Here is a 22,637-nt window from a genome sequence, read left to right as displayed (position 1 = left end):
GACCAATCTACATTATGTTCCATGGTACAGTTAAAACCACTAATTATCACAGTACACAGAATGAAGAGTCAAACAGGAGTAAAAAGGCAGAATTCCTATCCCAGCTGGGTAATGTCAGGCAAGTCATGTAAATTGACTTGAGTGCTGCGTATCTCAAAGGTGAAATGGAGAAAGTTTTGCTTTCTTCCTTTCTTTCAGAGAACAAATGTTGTAAAGAACAAATGAAATAGAGCATATGAAAGCATTTATTTTAAAGAGAATTTTATTGAGGTTTAATTTGCACACAGTGAAATTACAGCTCTTAAGTGTGTAGTTCAATGAGCCTTGGCAAATACATAAACATGTGTAACTCATGCCTCTCAAAACTCAAACTATATTCCCACCACCCAGAGAGTGACCTAAAGCATTTTGCAGTTCCTAGCCCTCCTTCAGATGCAACACATCTCCACTTTTTTCACTGTAGATAATTTTTTCCTGTTTTAGAACTTCAAATTAGCCAAATAACATAGAATTATTCTTGTGTACCTGGCTTTTTTCACAGTATGTCTGCATGATTTGTCCACATTTTTACATATATCATTAGTTTGCATCTTTGTAATGGTACAAATATTCCATTATTTTTCCATCTTCCATTTTAAAAGTGCATTTTGTGAGTTTTGACAAAGGTGTGTACTGTTATCACAACTGTAAACAATACAGTACATTTCCATTTCCTCTAAAAGTTCCCCTCCTACCATCAATCCCTTCTCCCACCCAAGACTCCAGCCATTGCCTATCTGCTTTTTATCACCATACCTTTGTCTTTCCTAGAATTTTGTATGAATAGAATTATATACTGTGTAGTCTTTTGTATCTGCTTTTTCTTAGCATAATAGTTCTAAATTTATCCTTGTTGTGTGCATCAGTAGTATTTCAATGAATGAGTTGTAGTCTAATAAATGAAAGATATATATATATATATATATATATATATATACACACACACACACACACATACACACTATGGGTTTATTCATTTACTAATTGGTGAACATTTTTATTTTATAATTTTTTAATTTGTTCTAATTAGTTATACATGACTATAGAATGCATTTAGGCACTTTGATATGTCATACATAAATGGGGCATAATTTCTCATTTTTCTGATTGTTCATGTTGTAGAATCACATTGGTCATGCAGTCACATATATACATAAAGTAATAATGTCTGTTTCATTCTACTATCCTTCTTATCCCCATATTGTCTCCCTTCACCCCACTCTATCTAAAGTAACTCTATTCTTCCCTAGCGCCCACCCCTGCTCTTATTGTGAATTAGCAATCCCATTTTCTTTATCTATCCATCTATTGAAGGGTACCTAGGCAGTTCCATAGTTTAGCTATTTATTGTGATTTTTTTCTAGTGTAGGGCTACTATGAATAAAACTATCAAGAAAACCCACGTATAAGTCATTGTGCTGATTGATATATGTATGTCTTTGTTCCTCTTGGGTATACATGTAAGAGTGGGATTGCTGGATCATAAAGTAACTTTATGAGAGGCTGTAAACCTGTTTTCCAAAGTGTCTGTATCAAATTTTTGCATTCCCATTGGCAATGTATGAAAGTGCTAGTTATTTCACATCATTGTCAGCACTTAGTATTGTCACCTTTTTTTTTTTTTTTGGTCATTCCAGTGGTTGTATAATACTATCTCACTGTGGCTTTAATTTGCATTTTCCTAATGATCAAATAAATGTTGAACATCTTTTCATGTACTTGTCATTCATATGTTTTGTTTGGTGAAGTTTGTTTAACTCTTCCGCACTTCTTTGAAAAAATCAGGCCATTTTTCTTATTATTATTTAGTTGTAAGAGTTCTTTTTATATTCAGGATACAAGTTCTTTAGAGATACATGTTTTACAAATTTTTTTTATCTGGTCTGTGACTTTTTAAATTTCCTTGATACTGTCTTTTTAAGAACAAAATTTTTAATTTTAACCAAGTTTAACTCATCAGAACTTTTGGTTTGTGCTTTTTGTGTCTTAAGAACTCTCTTTGCCTAACCAAGGTCACAGAATTTTTCTCCTAAGGTTTCTTCCAGAGTTGCACAATTTTAACTCTACACTTAAGTATATAATTCATTATACTTTTATAAGTTACTTATAAAGTGAGTTGCTTTTTAATGGATGATGTGCCATAAGGGCCAGAGTTCATTGTTTTTCAAATGACCAATTATTCCAACACTATTCTAAAAATACTCATTTTTCTCATTGAATTGACAAAAACTTTGACAAAAACTAGTTGATCATCTGCGTATGAGTCTATTTCTGTGTTTTCTTTTATTCCAATATTATGCTGTCTTGCTTACTGTAGCATTTGGTGATTCTTAAAATTAGGTATTTTATACCCATCCAAATTTTCTTCCATTTCAAAATTGTCTTAGCTATTCTAAGAGCTTTGAGTTTTCATACAAACTTAAGAATCAGCTTGATATTCTATTGAATCCATAGAATAATTTGAAGACAACTGATATCTTAACAATATTCAGTCTTCTGATTCATATGCATATAGTTTTTAGCATAGAAATGTTTCAAAAACTTTAGTAAATATATTCTTAGTGCTTTATGTTGTTTAACACTATTTTAAATGATAGTCTTTTATCCAAATATCCAATTATTCATTGCTGGACTATAGAAATACCACTGAGTTTTGGTGTATTGTCCTTGCATTGTGTAATTTTGGTCAACTCTGATTATTTCTATTCTTCTTTGTAGATTCTTTAAGATTTTCTACATACAAAATTATGTTCACTGTAAATAAAGATCATTTTACGTCCTCCTTTTAAATTTATTTCTTTTTCCTACTTCATTTCCTTTAAAGACTTCTAGTATAAAGTTGAAAAAAACAGAGAGAGAGGATAATAGTGCCTCTTTCCAATTTTAAGAAAGCATACAGTGTTCACTGATGAGCATGATGTTAGACATTGGATCCTTAGTGTTTCCATGCATCAGTTTAAGGAAGTTCATTCTATTCCAGTTTCCCGAGTGCTTCCATCATGAATGAGTTCTGATTTTTCTCCAGTCTTGGTTTCCATCTATTGAGATTATCACATAGGTTTGTCTTTTTGTCTTTTAATATGAATCACATTACTTGATTTTCAAAGGTTAAATTAAGATTGCATCTCTGGGATAAACCCTACTTTGCCATAGTATTTATTCTTTTTTATATATTGCTGCATTTAACTTAATACTTTGTTGAGGATTTTTGCATGTATGTTCATTAGGGACATTGATAGCTTTGTAGCAATAATTTTGGTTTTGCTATCAGGATAATGCTGGATTCATAAAATAAGTTAGGAGGCAAGCCTTCTCTTCTACTTTATATAAAAGCATTTGTGTAGGATTGGTATTTTATTTCTTAAATATTTGATAAAATATGCCAGAGAAGTTATTTGGGTCTAAAGTTTGAAAACAAGTTTTAAATTATAGATTTAAATTTTAAAATAAATATAGAGCTTTTCAGAATTTTTATTCTTGAATGTGCTTCATTTAATTATTCAAATGTATTGGCATAAAATTGTTCACAATATTCCCTGGTCGTCTTTCTAATGTCTGTAGAATCTATAGTGATGTCCCTTTTTGCACTTCTGAGATTGGTAATTCATATTTTCTCACCTTTCACCTTATAGGCAAGCTAGAAGCTTGATTTTTTAAGTGAATCTGCTCTTGATTTCACTGGGTTTTCTGTATCGTTATCCTGTTTTCTGTATCATTAATTCATGTTTTTATCTTTATATTTCCTCCTTTCTGCTTACTTTAGGTTTAATTTGTTCTTTTTTATGGGTTTGTAAGAGGAGAAAAAGATCATTAAAATATTTGTTTTCTTAATAAGATCATTAAATGAAATGAAATTTTCTCTAGTAACTGTGTTAGCTACATCTCACAAATTGTAATTTTATTTTTTTAATTTCTTTTTGGCCATGGATTATGTAGAAATGTGTTTGTTTCAAACTATTTGGGTATTTTTCCCAGAATATTTATGTTATTATTTCTGCTATGGTTGAATAACATATTCTGCATGACTTCAATTATTTTAAATGTATTATAACTAATTTTATAGCCCAGTATATTGTTCATTTTGACAAAACCTTCATGTAGACTTGAAGAAAATGTATATTATTCTTTTACTGAGTAGAGCATTCTATAAATATCAGTCATGTCATACTGGTTGATAGTATTCTGTGGCTTTATGGTTATTTCTACTTCTTTAATCAGTTACTAAGAGTGGAGGTTGAAATTTCCAACTATTTTTGTGTATTTGCCTCTTTCTCCTTTCAGTTCCATCAGATATTGCTTCATGTATTTTGAATCTCTGTTATTAAATCCATATATACTTTGGACTGTCTTGTCTTATTGGTTGAACTAACCCCTTTATCACTATGAAACATCCCTTTTTATTTTTGATAATAGACAATAGATAATTTCTATTTCCTGATTCTGAAATATACATTGTTTATTATTATATAGTCATTCCAGCTTTCTTTTGGTTAGTATTTGTATAGTGTATCTTTTTCCATCCTTATATTTTTAACTTGTATTTTATACATAAAAAGTAGATTTCTTGAATATGGCATATAATTAGGCCTTTCTGTTTTATTCACTCTTACAATCTCTGGTTTTAAATGGGTAGTTTAGACTTTTACATTTTATTCATTCCTCTGAGTTTAAATTTACCATCTTGTTACCAATTTCTATTTCTTCCATCGATTCTTTGATCCTTTTTATTTTTTTCTTTCTTTTGAGATAATTGAATAACTTTTATAATTTCATTTTGTCTCCATCATTGGATTAACTATTCCTCTTATTTTTAAGAAGGTGTTCCAGTATTTACAAAATCCATCTTCAATTTTTCATGCTCTACCTTTCATAATTTATACCTCTTCATCAGTAAAAGAAGAAAAATTCAATATTCTATTTCTACTTATTCCTCTTCTCTTTTGTGTTACTGTTGTCATACATTTTACTGGTACATATTTTATAAACTTCATGATATATTTTATTTTTGCTTTAAACAGCCAAGAGTCTACATAGAAAATTTAAAAATATAAGAGAAAATATCTTTTATACTTACCCACATAATTCTATCTTCAGCATTTTTTGCTTCTTTTTTAGATCCGAATTTACATTTGTTATCACTTTCTTTTTGCTTGAAGAAGTTCATTTAAGATTTCTTTTAGTGCAGGTCTGCTATAGATTCTTTTGGCTTTAAATTATCTGAAAAAAGCCTCGTTTTGACTTGACTTTACCTTCTTTTTTCTATTTAGGCAAAAAGAGCTTAATATAAGATCTATTCCCTTACCAAAATTTTAAGTGTATAATACAGTATTGTTAGCTATAGGATTTCTAGAATTTAATGATATTGCATAACTAAAAGTTTACAGCTGTTGAATAACCCCCTTCCTGCCTCTCCCAGCCTTTGGTCACCATCATTCTACTCTCTGCTTCCTTGTGTTATCACACAGTATTCAGTTTTTCATTTAACATAATTCTTCAAGTTTCATTCACTCTGTTGCAGATGGTAGGATTTTAAGGCTGAATAACATTTCATCACACACACACACACACACACACACACACACACACACACACACACACACCACATTTTCTATATCTATTCATCTGCCAATGGACATTTAGGCTCTTTCCACATCTTGGCTATTGTGAATAGTGCTGTTGTGAACATGAGAGTGCTAGTATCTCTTTGAGGTCCTGATATCAATTCTTTTCATAAATGTCCAGAAGTGAGATTGCTCTGTGATATCTCAATTTTTAATTTTTTGAGGAACCTTTATATTTTTTTCCATATTGGATGTACTATTTTACATTCTCACCAATAGTATAACAGGGGTCTAATGTCTCTACACGCTAACACTTGTTACCTTTTTTCCCCAAGTAATAATCACCCTAACAAATATGAGGTGATACCTCATTCTTTTCATAGGCATTTCCCTGATTAGTGATGTTAAGCATTTTTTTGTATACTTTTTGGCCATTTGTATGACTCTTGTATGCATTAATCATAATGCGCATTTGGTTCCTTTGCCATTTTTAAATTGGATTATTTTAAAACTGGATTGAAGGTGTTTCTTATATATTTTGGATACTAACTCTTTTTCACACATATGGTTTGCAAATATTTTCTCCCATTCCTTTTCACTTTATTTTTTCCTTTGCTGTGCAGAAGCTTCTTGGTTGATACTATCCCACTTGTCTATTTTTGCCTCAGATGCCTGCACTTTTGGTGTTGTACCCAACCATTATTGCCAAGATCAGTGTCAAGAAGCATTTACCCATATTTTATTCTAGACATTTTACAGTATAAGTCTTCAATCTATTTTGAGTTGATGTTTGGTGTATGGAGGTAAATAGGAATACAATTTTTTTTTTGTAAGCTTTTACCAACATCATTTTTTGGAAGAGATTATCCATTCTCAATAGTGTATTCTTGGCACCCTTGTCAAAGATCAGTTGGCATGCTTGCTTCGGTTTATGTCTGAGCTCTCTCTATTCTGTTCTATTGGTTAGTGTTTCTGTCTTTATACCAATACCACAATAGGTTTTTTTTTTTTTTGGTTTTGTTTGCTTGTTTGTTTTTAGATGGTACCTTGCTATATTACTCAGGCTACTCTTGAGCTTGTGGGTTCAAATGATTCTCTCACCTCAGTCTCTCAAGTATCTGGGGCTACAGGCACATGCCAACTAACCTGGCAACCATGCTGCTTTAATAACTGTGGATTTGTTATGTATTTTGAAATCAGAAAGTGTGATATCTCCAGATTTATCTTTCTCAAAATTGTCTTAGCTCTGTTGGGTCCTTGTGGTTTCATATAAACTTTAGAATAGTTTTTCCTATTTCTGTAAAAAAATGCCATGAGAATTTTGATGGAAATTGCTTTGACTCTGTAAATCACTTTGAATAGCGTAGACTAACAATATTACTAAGTCCTCCAACTCAAAAACACAGAATGTCTTTCTATGTATTTGTGTCTCCTTTAATTTATTTCATAAATGTTTTGTAGTTCTAGTGTGTAATCTTTTTATCTCTTTAGTTAAGTTCATTCCAAGGCATTTTATTCTTTTTGACACTATTATAAGTAGGATTTCTTAATTTCCTTTTTGGAAAGGGTGCAGAAATATAACTGATTTTGTGTGGTGATTTTTTATCCTATAACTCTACTAAATTTACTAGTTCTAATTGTTTCTGGATGTATGTTTGGAGTCTTTAAGGCTTTCTCAAATGTGATCATATCTACAAACAGAAATAATTTTATTTCTTCCTTTCCAATTTGGAGGACTTTTCTTTCTTTTGTCTTATTACTCTGTTTGTCTTCATTTTTTACTTTTCTCCATGAGTTTTTTAAAAGTCCTTTTAAAACTTTCATCTTTAGAAATTCTACTTGAGCTTGGTGTGATCCCAGCAGCTCAGGAGACTGAGGCAGGAGGATCACAGTTCAAAGCCAGCCTCAGCAACTTAGTGAGGTCCTAAGGAACTTAGTGAGACCCTGTCTCAAAATAAATATTTTTTTTTTAAAAAAAGAGGTGGGGATATGGCTCAGTGGTTATGCGCCCCTGTGTTCAATCCCCAGTACCAAAAGAAAAAAAAAAGAGAGAAAGAAATTCTACTTGTCTTTGTCCTATGTCATATATCCCATTTTCTCTTATGTTCATGCTTTTATTTTTTTTTGTAGATATACACGACAGCAGAGTGTATTTTGACATAGTATACATACATGGAGTATGACTTATTCTAATTAGAATCCAACTTTATGGTTATATGCTTTTCTTTACATCCTTTAGCTTAATAATAGTGTTCTAAGGTCCTTATCTTCTAATTTCATATTCTTGTTTGAAAAAATCTATAATGATTTATTTTTCCTCTGGTTATGGATTGCATTTTCTTGACTCTGAATGCCTGGAAATCTTTTGTTATATGGCAAACACTGTGAATTATATGATGTGCAGTGCTGAATTTTGTTGTATTCCTTTGAAGAGTGCTGCATGATTATTCCTTTAGAGGTTTTTTTTTTAGTTTAATAAAATGGGTCCAGAGCAAACTATAAAGTTATGGCCCTTCTAAAAACTTTGCTCAATGCTCTGTATACTTTCAGTTTTTTGCATTCTGGTTGGTTGAAATGGGGAAATAATCCTTGTTTTATGTGAGCTTTGGAATTACTTGACCTAGTTCTTTCTGGAGATTATTTCCTCAGCCTTGTGGGATTTTTGTCCACACAAATTCAGAACACTGTTTAGTCAAAAGTGTGAGAAAACCCCTCTGCAGCTTTCAGAAGCTTCTGCTTTGGGTAGCTACCTTCTCTTCATCACTCTGAACTGCAAATTCAAGCTGCCTTGGCCTCCTTGAACTCTGTTGAATGTCTCTGCAATTGGTGAGACCACTGGACTCCGATGGATTCCTTTACAGCCTATAAACCATCTGCAGTCAGGGAGCTAGGGCAATCACAGAGCTCACATCAATTGTTTCTCTTTTTTCAGGTTATAACCACACTGTACTATTTATTGTCTAGTGTGTTGTATTTTTTTTTTTTTGGTGCAAAAAGGAAATTACCAAGGTAGCTGATTCTATTTTAATTCTCTCACATACATATTAATACTAGCCCATTGAGATAGATGCTATTATCACTATGTTTATTTATAGATGAGGAAACTAGACATAGACAAGTTTAAATTTTCACCTGAATTTAAAACCTGGTAAAGTATTTGAGCTGGGATTTGAACCCTGGAAATATGGTCCATGGTTTTGAGCTGTATATTATATTACCTTTCATGTAAGTATTAGAAATACAGTAGTCTCAAAAGCACCCTAAGATATTTGAAAAAGGAGTAGGATATAGACCTGGCCTTAAACTTAAAGAAGAGGTTGAATACTAAGCTATGGGCTGTATATAGGAGTTATTTTCATGTCTGCAGGATAAGTTAGGCTTTAATTCAATTAAAGCAAACCTGGTGTGGGTTAGGGAGTGTAAGTATTCCATAAATACTAAGAGATACCACTTCTGGGGTAGACAGGAGGGAGGATGAGGCATGCTTCCAATATAGAAGAAGGTGCCTTGGACTGACCTTGACAACATCAGCATTCCAAGGAGTGATGTGCTTAATTTGCCCAGCAAGGCTGGGAGTCAGCAGTTTGCAGGACAGACATGACTGTCTAGAGGCAAATCAGAAAGGACACTTTGCAATTAGAGGACTGCTATGGAGGCAAGAAAGTTGGGGCTCTATAGAAAAAGAAGTAACTGCTGACTATATAGAATAGCTACAATCTCACAACTAAAGGTAACAGACCCAATGCCTGACTTATTCTCCTTCACCTTGAGAGAACTGTCTATTTATCATCCTCTCAGGCTTATTCCCTCCTGGCAGTGGAATGGGGTCTTCACAGTTCATTACGTCTGTCACCTTGCCTCTACAAACATCTGTCTTGAACTCTCTAGAAATGTCAAGAGTTCAGGGAGTAAATGCTATTTTGCATAGTAAATGTTTATTTCTACCCTTTAGAAAGTAATAATTAAGGAGGCTCCCTAAAGAATGACCTATTCTTTCATGGTTGGTTTTTTATTTTCACTCAATTTTGTAAAGGTTGAATTTCTCAGCTGTATTAACTCTGTGCTGGGCATTTGTTCAGATGAAAAACCTCCTGTATATTTTCCCACAATGGGCTTTATAACACCTTGTCTTGCTCATCCAATCCCCTGGAGGCAGACTGAATTTTATAGCTCTACTCCAAGAAATGTGTGTTTTTTGTGTGAATGCCTCTCTTTGTCAATCTATTTTCTTTTTATGTGATAATGTTTGGGGCTATTTTCCAACCTTGGAATAAAAAATCTTACTTTTCATCCTTACCAGTTATTAATTTATTGTCTTCCAGATCCAAACCCAGCTTCTTTATCCTGTTTTGGAGCTGAATTTTCAGGCCATATTTCTCCTTGGCCAGCAGCTCAATGTTAGGTTTTGACAATAAGGAGTACAGGAGGGACAACAAACGCCTGGATAAGAGAGGGGCCTTTCCCTTCTGTCACAGCTTTTTGCTTTTCCACACAATGGCAAGCAGATGAGCATGCAGTCGTCCCAGCCACGGCTTACAGCAGTGGCAGGCCACCTTACGCTGTGTGATGGCAGGTACCCTCAGCCAGCTTCCAGCCAGCTTCCTTGCCACTAATACTGCAGGCAGCATGCTCCTGTGAAAACCAGAAACTCGCCTCAGAGGTCGGACTCCAACCTTGCAGGGTTCTGGGAATCTAAGTTCCTTCCTGTTCACTCTTTCCTTAGTCCAGGGATAAGAACTACTACTTTCTGCAGCTAAAGTCTCTTTGCCCCTTAGAGTTCTCTTTTACTGCTTTTAAATTAACAACCCTTTCTATAACCTAAAATTCTTTACATTAAATTTTCTCTGTTCAAATTTCTGCCTTAGATTAGAACAACATCTAAAGAAACTTTGGGCTTAGATTTTTATTTTGGAAAGAAGATGACAGAAAAAAGGAGTTTTTTTAAAAAAATTAGGGTATGTGTACAATGGTATTTTACTCAGCAATAAAACAGAATAAAATCATGGCATTTACAGGTAAATGGATGGCACTGGAGAAGATAATGCTAAGTGCAGTTAACGAATCCCCCCAAAAAACAAATGCCAAATGTTTTCTCTGATATAAAGAGGCTGACTCATAGAGGAGTAGGGAGGGGAAACATGGGAAGAATAGATGAATTCTAGATAGGGAGAGGGGAGGGAGGGAGAGGGAGGAGGCAGGGGATTAGCAAGGATGGTGGAATGTGATGGACATCATTATCCAAAGTACATGTATGAAGACACGAATTAGGTGTCAACCTACTTTATATACAAATGGAGATATGAAAAATTGTGGTATAAATGTGTAATAAGAATTGTAATGCAAAAAAGTACATATATACAGACATGAATTGGCGTGAACATACTTTATATACAAAGATGAAAAACTGTGCTCTATATGTGTAATAAGAATTGTAATGCATTCTGCTGTCGTGTATTTAAAAAATAAAATCAATAATAAAAAATACAAGTAAGAATAAGGAAAAAGAGAATTAGGGTATGTGTATGTGTGTGTTCTGCCATTACTATAGAATTCAAAGCAGCAATATAGTACAGTGGAAAAGAGCTTAGGAAGTGGCCTTGTCACTTCCTTGATGCATGTCCTTGGGCAAGTTGTCTCTTTGTACTTCAGTGTCCTTATCTGTAAAATAGGGATAAATGGGGTTGCTAGATAAAATACAATATGCCCAGTTAAATTTGAATTTCAGATAAACAACAAATCATTTCTTCAATTAAGTATGTCCTTCTGTATTTTTATTTGCTAACTGAGTTAGTGTGTATGAAAGGCTTGGAACAAACTTAGCATATAACAATCATCCAGCAGTTGGTGATGCTTTTTATTTATTTTTTCCCCCAGTGCCAGGAATTGAACTCAGGACTAGGCAAACTCTCTACCACTGAGCTACATCCCAGCTCCTTAGTAATTCTTTTCTGCAGCATACTAGCACTCTATTTCAGGGATATTCTGTTGTGAATTGTAATGTTCTTGCTTCATTTATTGCTCCCTCTAACTACACTGTTTTCAGCAGCCCCCAACCCCATCCATCCTTCAAAGTAGCAGTCTTTCTGGAACAAGGGATCACTAATTAAATGAAAATATGCATTTGACCTAAGGGAGTCTGACCATAGACTGGGTATCAATCCATGAGGCAGCCTGACAAAAACTGATGCTGTTCAATAAGAGAAGTAGAAATTAGCTAAACCAATGAGAATTTAAGTTGGAGAATATGGAGGGAATGGATCAGTGAGTATCAAAAGAAAGAAGAACAAATATGCAGAGATGAGAAATTTTGTCATGGAATACTTTGGACAGAGAGAGAAAAGAGCAGGATCATTTGTTTTTGTTTTGTGGGTACTAGGGATTGAATTCAGGGGCACTCAGCCACTGAGCTACATCCCCCAAAACAGCTCTTGGTGAGGCTGGCTTTGAACTTGAGAACCTCCAGCATCAGCCTCCAGAGCCACTGGGATTACAGGTGTGTGCTACCATGCCCAGCAAGAGCAGGATCTCACAACTGCTGAAATTCTGATATCTCCCATCCCCCGCAGCTCTGGTTGTCGGTCTACAATAACCCCCCTACACACAACTTTTTTCTTGAGACAGCAGGAGTAACCCTCTGTTCTGTAATCAGAACACACAAGCATACCATACACACACAATCAAGAAAATTAGGATTCCTACCTTATATAATAAATCATGTTGGGCATGATTAGGGAAGGTGTGGATACACAGTCTCTACCCTAGAAGGCCTCAAAAATGCTCGGAAGATTTGCCCATAGAAAATGGACAATATATTACTCAGTAAATGTTCTCATACTAATAGACTATAAAATGGGGCAAATTTTCTCCTTCTCTTTTCTTTCACTTCCATTCACTGAACTATATCTAACACTTGGTGTAATGTGCATGTTCTAGAGATTACAATCATAAAAAGGTTTTATAGGAAATAGAAAGCTCTAGGTAGTAGAGAGAAGCAAGGCATTGTTTATATTAAGACAACATGATACAAAAACCATATTTTAAAAAACACACATGAATGAGTAATTTCATGTATGTGTCTCTGCACATGTATACAACCATACAGACACACTTACTGAAGACATACTGGAGTGGCTCTTCCATATCTGTGCTTAGAAGACAACATGATAATTGCCCCCTACTGGATCACAGACTCATGTTTCCCATAATTTCTACATATTATAAATGGCTTTTTTTTTTTTTTGTATCAGGGATTGAATCCAGGAGCACTTAACCACTGAACCACATCCCCAGCCCATTTTTAAATTTTTTTAATTTTAAGACAGGGTCTGGCTAAATTGCTTTAGGGTCTTGCTAAGTTGCTGAAGCTGGCTTTGAACTTGCGATCCTCCTGCCTTATCCTCCCTAGCTACTGGGATTACAGATGTGTACCCCTGCACCTAACTCTAAATTGCTCTTAACCAAAGGCTTGGGTTCCCTTGAAAGAGGATGAAGGGAACTAAATGACTAAGAGGCAGGCATCAGGAGATAAAAGTACAATAGCAACCAAAAATCACAATTGGGACATTCAGTTAGAAATCTCCCTAAAAGTGAGCAAAGCTAGCTAATCTACTGGGAAGGTCTGAGCACTCACTGGCTCAGGATCTGTCAAACTCAGGTACTAACAAACAAGCTGAAAGTTTGCTGTGCCCCCTAGTGGGACCCAGAGGCTTGTTTCCAAAATGGATTAGCACATTGCACATGTGAGCTGAGGACAATTATTTCTCTGTGAAGAATTCACAGTGCCATTTCTTCTCCCAGGCCTCTAGCTCCTTTTTAATGTATGAGACTATGGCACAGGAATCCCTGATTGAGGAGAATGAGTACTGTTATAAGAATTCCCTCGCCTCCACAAATATTTTACCCTCTCCTTAGTCATAATTCAAACTAAAACTTCTCTTTCCAGAAACTTATCCCTACTTTTGTGACCTAGTCTAATGCTGCCATGAAGGAATTATTACAGGTGAGTAATGGAATGTTCCTACTCATTTACAGACATTAAGTCAGGTGCCAGGCCCTGTGTCAGATACTTGGTACTTACATGGGCTATGTCCTAAGTACTTCCAATATATTAATGGTGTCTCACAGCAACCCTGGGCGACAGGTACACTTTTAGTGATGCTGCTGAAGTACAGAAAATTTCACACATCTGGCTAGTATTAGAGGCCAAATTTAAATTCAGGTTGGCTTCAGAGTCTATATCCCTATATGCCCTGCTACCTTGGATACAAATGTATAACCTAGGTTTTATTTTCAAATAATTTTAAAAACAAGCAAGTATATATCTGAGTGTGGGATCATTTCAAAGTGGGTCTCCAAGTTGCAGCTTCTCCTGCCCTATCATCTCTTAAGCATGGAGGATGGTGGTGGTTGGAAATCAAGATAAGGGCTGCTGAAAATAAAACCATATTCCCTTTTCTGCTTCCCACTGTGGAACAGGCCAATACAAACTCTAAATGATAACTGGATGATCTTCTTGGGTTTTGTAATAACAAAACTTCAACTGGAGATTGCTTTAGGGTGATTCGATCCAAGAAAATTATATACAAATTAAATCACATTCCCAATGAATTACACAATTACACTATAATTGCAGGGAGGGAATTTATTGCTTTCTCTAAAAGGAGTCTGGGCAGAGGAACACATTTGGTAGAAAGGAGATTCATCGACAGAACTCAATGCAGAAGGCCTGTGGGCAGTGTGTGCTATAGACTTAAGTACTTGGCTATTTCTGATACAGCAGATAGATACAACACAGTCTTGGTCCTCTGTGATCCAAGTTTGATCAAAATTTCTCTCATAATGGGTTAGTGACCAAAGATGAAAATGAAATATAACTGGAGAAATACAGGATGGGCTGTCAAACTATGCTGTTGAGAGGCTAAGCTGCCACATAGGGAGGGATGAACGTTTAGATGGATGAACAGTATATATCAGGGCCCTAAGCACCTAAGCACTTGGCACCCCCTTGTCCCAGCAGACAACCTGGGGGATTGTCTGCATTCTGAGGCCTCTCAGCAGCAGCTTGGGAGGGATAGGAAGGCTTGGGCAGTTGGGATACCAGGGTTGGTCTTGAATGTAGGTGGGGTGTTCAGTTCTTCGTACATCAATTTATGTCTCATTCATTTCAGTAAATAGGGCTCCCTGTCCCCTTGTGGGAAATAAATGTTTTGAGGCTCTCCTCCTTGCATTTTTTTTTTGCATATTCCCAAGTGAGAGAAATCAAATGACATTGTGTTCTGTGGCTGGGCTTTAAAATCAGATGTGAGTTTTCATACAATTTGACCTTGGATTTGCCATAATGTAAGCTTGAATTTGCTTATTTGTAAACTTATGATGATGATGATAATGCATATTCCATCAAATTGTGAAGGTTAACTGGGTGGTGGTTGTGGGCAGGTAGAGTGTGGCTGGAGAAGGGTCACTGGAGGTGTGCCTTAGGGTACATATTTGTGTATCTGGAGAGAGGAGCCTCTCTGCTTTCTGATCATTCTGTGAGCTGCTTCCCTCTGCCACACTCTTCTGCCTCACTTCAAACCCCAAGGTATGGAGCCTGCTGTCTATGGATTAAGATTTCTGAAACTGTGAGCCCTCAAATGAACTTTCCCTCCCCTACAATTGTTCTGGTCAGGTGTTGTAGTCACAGCAGTGAAAAAGCTGGCTAAAACAAGTACTGTCTGCAGTTTCAGGCATCTACTGGTCTTGGAACATAGTCCCCGAGAAAAAAGCGTGGACAACTGTAGTTTAAATACAATTTCTCTACTCTTGTTCTCATAGATGGAGAGCAGCTGGCCATAGACTCTGCATAATAACCCTTTGGGGGTTGGAGACTGTTAAGTTCCTCTTGAGCTCTGGACACATAATCCATCATGGATTGACGAGAAGACAGGATGCAAACATTGTACTTCATTTTCGTGGCAAATGAGTTCCTGTGGGAATGCAGTGACATGGAGGACAGTGCAAGTTGCCTCTGGTCACAGATAAGATGTTGGTAGTCAGTGACTTTCTTCCAAGGACAGTAAACAGACTATGCTGCAACCTGGAGAACACTTCATTACTCTTAAACCCACCCAAATTGATACCCAAACTTTAGTTTTAGAGGACAAGAGATTTTTGCTCCCCATCCTGATGGTCAGTCACCATCCTAGGGAGGACAGGTGATAAAATGAAGGGTAAAGAGAGAAATCAAGACTGTATTTTAGTTCAACCCTAATTGATTTGATCACATACCCTCCATTGCTTAAAAAGACACATCTATTTATGTCTTAATCATGCTTTTTTGTTTTCTATATTTTATGGTGCTTTGACATCTTGGGAACCTTGCTGGCCAGGGAGACTGTCCCTCCTGAAGCTGGCTAATTCCTAGAGAAGCAAAGGATTCCTCTAAGCATGCCTTTCATATACAAACCAAAAAATATGAAGGCTGTATCCCCAACTACCCTCTTTATTCAATTCTGATACAGCAGGGCAACATTTTTCCTTCTCTGAATCATATTAGGGCTAGGTGTCAAATGACCAGACACCACCTTTACAACCCAAAGCCTGCTAAAACTATTTGAACTGTCCAATCCTATACTTCCTCAAACTGGCCTCTTTTGCCTCACCCATTCTTCACTGGAAAACAACAAAGTCTCCAGGACATACTTTCCCATGGAATGATATGTCCTCTTCTCTTAGAATATGTTAACAATAAAACTTCTTTCAACAGTATTGACCTCTCCATGTCTGTTACCATACTATATTGTTAAAATAAAATCATAAATATCATAGTTAATTGTGTGCTGCTATAACAAAATAATGGAAACTAGATAATTTATAAAGAACAGATGTTTGTTTCTCAGAGTTTTGGATTCTAGAAAGTCTAAGATCAAGGTGTCAGCAACTGTTCTGGTGAGGGCCTTCTTGCTGCATCCTTGCATGCCAAAAGACAAGAGAAGGAACCTATCTATTACTGCAAATCCTTTTTATAGTGACAGTCTCAGGACCTAAACATCTCCCATTAGGCTTCCCAGCATCATTGGGGATTAAGCTTCCAAAACATAAATTTTACAGAGGACAAAAACTTTCAAACCAGAACAACAGGTTAAAAACCTTGCAATAATTTATCAACTTTTAAATCATTGGGTAATATGCCCCAAAGACTAGTCATTTTAAACCAACTGAATATTGTTGGGTAATAATACTCATTATTAGGGTAGCCACTTGCAATCCAAGAACTGCTTTGTTATTTTTTATATATTGGCCATTAAACTTCCTTAAATTTGGTTATACTTCTCTCCCAGAACCTTGCTATTTTATAGACATCAGCTTCCAAGAAGTATTCTGAAGGGAACTCATTCATCATTTCTTTGTTTAGAGATAACAGGTTGTAAAATGAGGGGTAAGGAGAGAAATTAAGACACAAAGGTCTCTTCTGTCCTTTAAGAAAACTATGAAAAGAAATGGATTTTTATTAAGTATAAGCAGTGCTTACACAGTATGCAAAAGTATCATTCTTTTGCTGTTATCAAAATGAAAAATAGGATCCAAGATGGCGGGCCAGAGGGAGGCAGCATTCTGTGTCGCTCTGTGACCTGGGACTCAAGTAGTGAGAATACTGCTTCTCTGTGAGTGATATTCCTGCTCCCATGTGAGAATCACGTCCACCGTGCCCATCCAGGGGTCCAGACCTCAGTGTCAGAGTAGGTCTCCCAACAATTGGCCCACACAGGACTACCAGGTACCTAAGCAGGACCATCATCATGGGTGCAAAACTTTCTGCCACCCATCCGAACAGAAATCACTACACCGCTCCCACACAGGACACCTGGAAGCTTCCCACACACAGGAACTCTGGCCACCACTCCTATGTAGACCCCCATCTACCAATACGGGGCTCCCCTGTTCACCACCATCTTGGGACTCTGCAGCAGCAGAGATAGTCCTCTATGCACAGTAGCCTGCCTGCACTCAGGAACATCACTCAGGCTCTGAAGGCAGCTGACAATGCAAGGCACAGAGCTTGTCTCTGAATGCATCGACCAATGCTATCTCGGCTCCCCCAACCCGATCTTACACCCCACTGCTGAGAGCAGGAACCTCGACCTTAGGTCACCTTAATCACCATCTTCCAGGTACTCAGCTAACTCCCCCCCCTCTCCCCAGCAGCTGCTAAACTAAGCACAGTGATACCCTGGTTACCTTCACCATCCTGAGGGTAGAGATACCAGCTAACAGATGACCCCACCAAGGGAATGAGAAGGGAAGCAGAAAAGATTAGATTTGGTTATACTTCTCCAACCAAATTTTGATGTCCAACCAAAACAAGCCCTGTGTCTTCCTTCAAGATTTTTTTTCCTCTCCCTCTCCTTTCTCTCGCTCTTATATCCCCAACATATGTGAAACCAAGTGCCTTGCATGAATTAGGATTTTGAGGACTGGGATGTCTGAATGGTATATTACAGCTGTATTCTACATTTTTCCTTTTTTCCCCCCTTCAATTTCTACTATTTTAACAGTTTCAATTTTTCTTGATATATATGTGTGTTTATTTTATGTACTCTACTGTCTTCCCACTTACTAGTCTACCCCAAATTACTTCTTCTCTCTTCTCTTGCTATTAATCTTCCACTTTAGATTTCTCTTTTACATTTCCTAAGATATAACAACTCTAAATCCTCACCCCCGGTTTTTTATCTACCACAATAAAATGTAAACCCCTTTACAAACATACTGAGTATAATGTAGATAATAATTGAATTCACCACTTCTGTACATTGTGACCAAATTGTAAATGTCTTATTAGCAAACATTTGTTTTTAGGGTGTATATTATTTATATTGGGATCTTATAACATTGCCCTTCACCTCAAAGGAGAGGTTTTAGAACCCTACAGGAGCACTACAAACCTATAAGGTAAAAACAGTAATGCCTAGGATCCACAATACTAGAAAGGAAGACACATAAGCAATATGAAAAGACAAGGGAAGAAAGTGTCCCAAACAAATCAAGATACCACATTATTAGAAACCATGGCCAGCACAGCAGAAGAAAGTTCAGGATGTACATAATAAAATGTTCTGCAAATTAAAGGATGATATAAGAGACCAAATACAGCAGCAAAAGATCATTTTGACAAAGAGCTATAAAAACAAATATAGGAAGCAAAAGATTATTTCAATCTTTTGAGATAGACATTCTTAAAAAAAAACAGAAATCCTTGAAATGAAAGAAACAATAAACCAAATTAAAAGTTCAATTGAAAGCATCACCAACAGATTAGACCACTTGGAAGACAGGACCTCAGATAATGAAGACAAATATATGATCTTGAGAAGAATATAGACCAGCCACACAGTGGAAATGGTAAAAAACTATGAGCAAAACATTCAAGAAATATGGGATAGAATAAAAAGACCAAATTTAAGAGTTATTGAGATAGAGGAAGGAATAGAGTTCAAAATCAAAGGAATGAGCAATTTATTCAATGAAATAATATCAGAAAATTTTCCAAACATGAAGAATTAATTGAAAAACCAAATTCAAGAGGCTTATGGATGCAAAATGTACAAAGGCACAACAGATCCATGCCAAGGTACATTATAATGAAAATGCATAACATACAGAATAAGGAGAAAATATTAAAAGTCATGAGAGAAAGGAATCAGATTACATATTGGGGGAATCAAATAGAATATGTGCAGATTTTTCTACCCAGACTCTGAAAGCTAGAAGATCCTAGAACAACATATATCAAATGGATGCCAACCAAGAATCTTATATCCAGAAAAATTAAGCTTTAGATTTGATGATGAAATAAAAATGTTCCATGATAAACAAAAGTTAAAAGATTTTACAACTCAAAAGCCTGTACTATAGAACATCCTTGGCAAAATATTCCATGAAGAGGAATTGAAAAACATCAGTGAAAATCAGCAAAAGGAAGTATTACACTAGAGGAAAAACTAATCAAAAGAGTAACCAAGTCAAGATAAATAACCAAAAATGAACAAAAATGGCTGGGAACACAAATCATGTCTTAATAATAACCCTGAATATTAATGGCCTAAACTCACCCATCAAAAGACATAGACTGGCAGATTAAAGTTAAAAAACAACAAACAATATGTTGCCTCAAAGAAATTCATCTCATAGGAAAAGACATCCACAGACTGAAGGTGAAAGGTTGGGAAAAATCGTATCATCCACATGGACTGCGGAAGCAAGCAGAGGTTTCCATCCTCATATCAATTAAGTAGACTTCAAGAAAAAATTAATCAAAAGAGATAAAGAAGGATATTTCATACTGCTTAAGGGAACAATTCATCAACAAGACATAACAATAAAAAATTTATATGCCCCAAACTATGGAGGGTTTATGTTCATCAAACAAACTTTTCTCAGGTTCAACAGTCAAAAAGACCACAACACAATAATTTTGGATGACTTTAACACACCTATTTCACCACTGGATAGACTTTCCAAAAGCTCTACAAAGAAACTATAGAACTCAATAATGCAATCATTAAATTAGCCTTAACTGACATATACAGAATATTTCATCCTTCATCAAATGAATATACTTTCTTCTCAGCAGCACATGGATCATTCTCTAAAATAGACCATATAATATGCCACAAAGCAACGCTTAGCAAATACAAAAAGTAGAGATACTACCCTGCATTTTATCAGATCATAATAGAATGAAATTAGAAATCAATGACAAAATAAAAATAAAAATTACTCCAACACCTGGAGACCAAACAATATGCTACTGAATGAACAATGGGTTGCAAAAGACATCAAGGAAGAGATTAAAGGATTCTTAGAGATGAATGAGAACACAGATACAACATATCGAAATCTCTGGGACACTATGAAGGCAGTACTAAGAGGAAAATTCATTGCATGGAGTTCATTCCTTAAACAAATATATGACCTAACAGTACATCTCAAAGCCCTAGAAAAAGAAGAACACATCAACACCAAAAGCAGCAGAAGACAGGAAATAATTAAAATCAGAGCTGTAACCAATGAAACTGAAACAAAAGAAACAATTGAAAAAACTGACAAAACAAAAAGTTACTTCTTTGAAAAACTGAATAAAATTGTCAAACCTTTAATTACACTAATGAAGAGAGAAAATTCCATTTAATAACATATGTGATAAAAAAGGAAATATCACAACAGATACTCCAGAAGAACAGAAGATAATTAGAAATTGTATAAAAACTTGTACTCCGATAAAATAGAAGATATTGAAGGCATCGACAATTTTCTTAAATTATATGATTTGCCCAAATTGAATCAGGATGATACACACAATTTAAACAGACCAATATCAAGCAATGAAATAGAAGATGCCATCAGAAGCTTACCAATCAAGAAAAGCCCAGGACCAGATGGATACACAGCCGAGTTCTACAATTCTTTAAAGAAGAACTAATACCAATACTCTTCAGTTTATTTCAGGAAATAGAAAAAGAGACAGCACTTCCAAACCTATTCTATGAGGCCAATTTCACCCTGGTTTCAAAACCAGGCAAAGACACATCAAAGAAAGAAAACTTCAGATCAATGTCTCTAATGAACATACATGCAAAAATTCTCAATAAAATTCGGGCAAATCGAATATAAAAATATACCAAAAAGATCCTGCACCACGATCAAGTGGGATTCATCGTGGGATGCAAGTTTATACAGAAATCAATAAATCATACAGAAATCAATAAATGTAATTCATCACATCAATATAGACTTAGAAATAAGAATCATATGATCATCTCAACAAATGCAGAAAAAGCATTTGACAAAATAGGGCATCCCTTCATGTTCAAAACACTAGAAAAACTAGGGAGAGTAGGAACGTATCTTAACATCATAAAGGCTTATCTACACTAAGCCCCAAGTCGACATCATTCTAAATGGAGAAAACTTTAAGGCATTCCCTCTAAAAACTGGAACAAGACAGCAATGCCCTTCTTTCACCACTTCTATTTAACATAGTTCTTAAAACACTAGCCAGAGCAATTAGACAGATAAAAGAAATTAAAGGGATATGCATAGGAAAAGAAGAACTTAAATTAGCACTATTTGCTGATGATATGATTCTAAACCTAGAAGACCCAAAAAGTTCCACCAGAAAACTTCTAGAATTAGTAAATGAATTTAGCAAAGTAGCAAGATACAAAATCAACACACAGAAATCAAAGACATTTCTGTATATCAGTGACAAATCCTCTGAAAGGGAAATGAGGAAAACACCCCATTTACAATATCCACAACAACAACAACAACAACAAAAATACTTGGGAATCAACTTAACTCTTGAAAGAGGTGAACGATCTATACAACAAAAACTACACGATGCTAAATGAAGAAATCAAAGAAGACCTTAGAAGATGGAAAGATCTATCCTGCTCTTGGATAGGCAGAATTAATATTGTCAAAATGACCATACTACCAAAAGCATTATACAGATTTAATGCAATTCCAATCAAAATCCCAATGGCATTCCTCAGAGAAATAGAAAAAGCAATCATGAAATTCATCTGGAAAAAATAAGAGACCCAGAATAGCTAAAGCAATCCTTAGCAGGAAGAGTAAAGCAGGTGGCATTACCATACCAGGGCTTAAACTATACTACATAGCAAAGAGTAACAAAAACAGCATGGTATTGCCACCAAAATAAGACTGGTAGACCAATGGTACAGAATAGAGGACACAGAGACTAACCCATACAATTACAGTTATATTAGACAAAGGCACCAAAAACATACGTTGGAGAAAAGATAACTTCTTTAACAAATGGTGCTGGGAAAACTGGAAATCCATATCCAACAAAATGAAATTAAACCCTTATCTCTCACCATGCACAAAACTCAACTCAAAGTGGATCAAGGACCTAGGAATTAAACCAGAGACCCTATGTCTAATAGAAGAAAAACTAGGTCCAAATCTCCATCATATTGGGTTAAGCCTCTACTTCCTTAAGAAGGCTCCTATAGCTCAAGAATTAAAATC

General features: G+C 35.6%; 1 protein-coding gene across 1 annotated transcript in view; it reads right to left on the bottom strand.

Moving 5' to 3' along the window:
* Window positions 1-244: 244 nt before the first annotated feature.
* Window positions 245-22,637, bottom strand: part of Parp11 (poly(ADP-ribose) polymerase family member 11) — a 90,914-nt gene continuing 68,521 nt past the window's right edge. The window contains 1 exon segment of the mRNA XM_078015388.1: window positions 245-22,637. This exon segment is cut by the window's right edge and continues 14,197 nt beyond it. The gene's annotated coding sequence lies outside the window, so the exon portion shown is untranslated.

Source organism: Ictidomys tridecemlineatus, chromosome 6 (genome assembly GCF_052094955.1).
Source record: "Ictidomys tridecemlineatus isolate mIctTri1 chromosome 6, mIctTri1.hap1, whole genome shotgun sequence".
Lineage (NCBI taxonomy): Eukaryota > Metazoa > Chordata > Mammalia > Rodentia > Sciuridae > Ictidomys > Ictidomys tridecemlineatus.
Note: the sequence above shows the minus strand (reverse complement) of the source record. Positions and strands in the feature narration are given on the sequence as shown.